The sequence below is a fragment of the Octopus bimaculoides genome, chromosome 10 (assembly GCF_046866305.1).
Source record: "Octopus bimaculoides isolate indiv1 chromosome 10, ASM4686630v1, whole genome shotgun sequence".
Taxonomy (NCBI): domain Eukaryota; kingdom Metazoa; phylum Mollusca; class Cephalopoda; order Octopoda; family Octopodidae; genus Octopus; species Octopus bimaculoides.
The window spans coordinates 18,862,946-18,867,945 of NC_142937.1; positions in this window are offsets into that span (position 1 = coordinate 18,862,946).

The window sequence follows — 5,000 nt, forward strand, 5'->3', positions numbered from 1 at the left end:
AATATTCTATGGAATGTTTGACTTCATTGAAGTGATTAATAAATAACAATGTAAAATATTTGAATCTCACTTATTGGGGAACACTTAGGAACCATAAGAACATCCTTAATTTCAAACACCTACTGTCAAATGAAACATTCTCAATTCCTATTCTTTATTTCTAACAAATGTATGCCATTCAAGCTATACAGAGAAACATCGGGTGGCCTAGTGGTTATGATTTTGCACTCGCGATCCCAAGATCACCATTTCAATTCCCAGATCAGGAGGCGGTTGTGTTCTTGAGCAAAATGCTTCATATCACGTTGCGCCAGTCTACCAAGCTGTAAATGAGTAACTCTACAACAGACTAGAGTCCCGTTCAAGGGTATTGTTTTGGTATCGGTCAATAATATGCCATAGAAACCGGTTAAGTGACCCTATAAATCCTTGGTCTCGAGACGGTAATGTTCATGGCTTGATGATGATGATCATATACAGGGAAAACAACATGTATTCCGTCTTTTTGGTCGTTGGACATTCACAGGATTTTAATTACTTGGTGTTTCCTATTACGCCAACGATAATCAATGCGTACTGATGACAATTATATTATGCCTAAAGCTTTATTTAGTTGTCAGTTTATCCACTTGGCCGACCAATTTCATTTAGCTATCACAGACAATTATCAACTTTAAACTATGAAAGATTTTAAGTAATTCTTGTTGATTTATTTATATTCTGCTTCAAAACAGACGAAAATAATTTCTGAAGGACGTGTGAAGCAATTTTATTTTGAAAGTAAGTGCCGGATATTAGATGGTATTAAATGGAAGTCAAACCTGCATAACATTTCATCTGGTATTCTTCGGTTACAAAATGATGACTATTTCCCTGCTTTATAACTGTACATTCATGTGGCTTCGGTTTTAATCTCACAATGAGGCACGTTGGGTAAATATTTACTATCACATGTCCAGCCGGCAAATATCTTGTGAATGAATTTAGTAGATGGTAAGCCCGTTGGATATATATACGAGGAAGCACCAAGAGGTACCTGGCTTTGGGTAAAAGAAAATACAGGACGATCAGATAATTATGATTTTATTCAGATTCACATACTTGTAACGATCCTTTAGTTTTTCTAAACCCTGTAAATAAAAGAAGTCGGAAGGTATTGTACACAGGGGGCTATTTTAATGTAATGCTGTTTCAATTGCATACACCGAGATTTTAAGAAATGAAAATAAAATTAAGAAAATAATACGACTTTTGATACTTACAAACGAAACATTTTGTTTCATTTTGAACCGAACAAGAGGATTCATTGTAGCAGCCAGCGACACAAAGATCGATTTTAGTGATATTTAAGAGTGTGGTTCGGCAGACTGTGATGTGGGCATTAAAGAAGGTAACTAAGTATAACTAGAGCAGTCAGTTCGTTACTCTTCTTTGCAGCAATATATCAATGCTTTGCATGACACATATTTTTCCTTCGTGTTACGTAGATCGATAAAATTTTTTTCAGGTTTTGTAGTGTCAGCCATATGTAACGTGACTATATGATGACCATTACGTGGAATTGAGAAAATAAATGAAATATTACTATGGCAATTGGATTCTTACGTTCCTTAGTTGCAATACATAATTGCCTTACAGACTAAATGTTTCCCATTATATGTCCTACTTGCAAATCTCTCGGTTGATGAGGGCCCTTAGAAATTACGTGCAAATGCTGTAGTATCAGCGATGAAGTGAAGTGATTATAAGACGATGCTCATAGATTTTTATAGGAATTCAGGAGTGTAAGAATAGTTTTAATACCTTTGAGTCCCTCCGATATAAGCCGAGTCTTAAGCTGTTGCCAAGAACATGGCTTTCGTTTGTCTCGGTCGGCAATATCCAAATGTATAGTTCTTTTTAATAGCCCAACTACTCAACATTATTGTGAAAGGATAGGGGTCAGTGTTAGTCATGCATTATTTAAGAGAATTTGAAGAAAGTTAACGACGCAATTTGTCGACTCATCTTCTCGAAAACTTTAGAATGTTACACCTTAAATGCTTTCTTCATAAGTAAATTCTTTTAATTAGCGTCAGCAAATCAAAAACTCCGTCCATTGCCTGGGGTTTACGTCCTGCATAATAGTGTTAGACACTAAATATGGGATATAAGTTACAATCGTAAGAATTTTGTGGATGCTTAAGCGATGGGAAAGAGAGTCTAAATTTAGTAAGATATGTTGTATCTAACTCAGAAACGAGAAAGAATTTGTAAAATGAAGAGCAATTAATCATCAAGTAAATGAGAAACTGAAGGAATTCATTGCCGCGGGAGAAATATTATCAAGAATTATCGCGAAAACAAATAAAAACAACAATAATAATAATTTCCATGAATAAAATTAATTTGGAATTTTGCACTGTGGATTGGTAAAATCGTTAGAACGTTGGATACGTTGCCTTGAGTTATGCTTTGCCTCATTACGTTCTGCATTCAAGTCTTACTGATGTCAACTGTGGCTTTCACCCAATCAGTGTCGATGTAATCAGTTGCTGATCTGTAATAAAGGGTGAATAATACAAAAGTGCAAAATCAGGACAACCACGAGATTCTAACCGGTTGTGTTGTCTTATATTGGTTTCAGTAACCATCATCATAATGTAACAAGATATATTACTAACCAACATCTACTCAGGAACTTCCTATTATAGGCGCAGAAGTGGCTGTGTGGTAAGTAGCTTGCTTACGAACCACATGCTTCCGGGTTCAGTCTCACTGCGTGGCACCTTGGGTAAGTGTCTTCTACTATAGCCTCGTGCCGACCACAGCCTTGTGAGTGGATTTGGTAGACGGAAACTGAAAGAAGCCTGTCGTATATATGTATATGCATATATATATATATATGTGTGTGTGTGTGTGTTTGTGTGTCTGTGTTTGCCCCCCCCCCCCCAACATCGCTTGACAACCGATGCTGGTGTGTTTACGTCCCCGTAACTTAGCAGTTCGGCAAAATAGGCCGATAGAATAAGTACTAGGCTTACAAAGAATAAGTCAGGGGGTCGATTTGCTCGACTAAAGGCAGTGCTCTAGCATTGCCGCAGTCAAATAACTGAAACAAGTAAAAGAGTAAAAAGAGAGAGTATTATTCACACACACACAATTTGTCTCGTTCTCTAATTGTGATTCCAGTTAAAAGGAATACAGCAAAGGGAAAAAGATGAACATTTGGTAACAAATTCACTGACGGTGTACATAGTTTTCATATTTGGGGAAACATACAAACAAAGTAGTTCTAGTCGTTAACATTTCATCTTTTTGTATGACCGTAGCTACATTATCTGATCTGTCTTGATTTTTATAAGTCTCTGGTGTAATACATATGAGAAACACATGATATTGCGTTAAGGTGATCTCCTTGAAAGAAAGGGTTTCGTGGATGGCATTGATACCACGACACGACTGCAATTGTTACTCTCAACTCATGCGGGATAAAATCATCGATAGCAAATACATTGTCTCACTACTTGAGCGCAGAAAGACTGAACTAAATTGTCTTCGTCATTCAATACAATAACTTCGCGTATTTCTCTCAGTTTGAAACCTTTATACAGTATTCAATATTAGTATACAATTTACACACGGTAAGGAGGATGCTAAATTTGGTTCTGTCGAAAATATAATTTGACTGGTACTTTATGTAATTCAGACACGAAATAGGAAATGCCTAGATGCCATCAGGGCGTCCTACCAATTTTGAAAATGCCATCAATCTTTATGCAATATTAAAGACGTGGTAGAAAAGAGTTGAGTGAGTAAATAAATGGCATATGATATTCCTATCTACTTCTAATATGGCGAGCTGGCAGAATCGTTTGCACGCCAGGTAAAATGCTTAGTATCATTTCGTCCGTCTTTGCGTTCTGAGTTCAAATTCCACTGAACTTCACTTTGCCTTTCATCCCTTTCGAGGTCGATAAAATATGTACCAGCTGAGTACTGGGGTTGATGTTACCCACAATTGCTGGCCTTGTGCCCAAATTTGAAAATAATATGACATACATTCAAAGACAAATCACCGATGATCGTCGGGGGTGAGTTTATGAAAAGTCTCTCGACCTACTAGAAAGAGTGAACAAAATGTCATTAATCTCATCTTACAGCCCTGAGAGGGGTGTACTTTTGATGATCATTCTGTTTGATCAGGCTTGACTGAGGACTAAACAGCAGCAGTAAAAACAACAATATATCGGCGTGTAAGTGGCAGAATGTATGAAATAAACATGAAACGACAGATAAATCTAATACTGGAGAAATAGAGAAATCCACTTAAGAGTATTCCTAACAGTTTCTCTCTCTCCCGTTATACTCATTGGGATCAACTGAAGTCTATGTTGAAATACACAACCAAAGAGCCGCACTGTGGCACCGAACCGGGAATCACATGATATATATGTTCTCTAGTACAAACGTAAAGTGCTTCGTCTCATCAAAGAAGCCAATAATACTTCGCATCAACAAATAATATATTTGCTGAATAGTATGAACAAAACAGTTGCTTCACTGTCAAGCTCTAAAGGGTTGAGTGGTGCCGAGCAGTGAAGAGGTTCATCCATGCTGGAATATCGTCGTCGGAGAGTTTATTGACCTCACTCGATGAGGGTGTGTTATTTACAGACATCATTTAAAGGGTAAAGGGGCAAGTCGTTGTCCGAGGTGAAATCTAAAAGCCAAATCCATGCATGTTCACGTTCAAATCCTTTGGAATGTGTTAAGAAAAGTTATAAACATCGTTCAACCGATAATTGCTATTAAATTGTGGAAGAACATTGCATGGCAGACTCCGTAGCACTCTGAAAAAAAAAGTGCTTTGCTGTTATTCCTTAACAATCCTTCAGGTACAGAGTTCAAATCCTACTAATCTGCACTATGCCTGTTATCTTACCTCAGTCCGTAAAATAAGCTTCAATAATTGCAGATGCAATTGAAGCGCTTTTTCCTTGTGATTCTATTAGAGATAA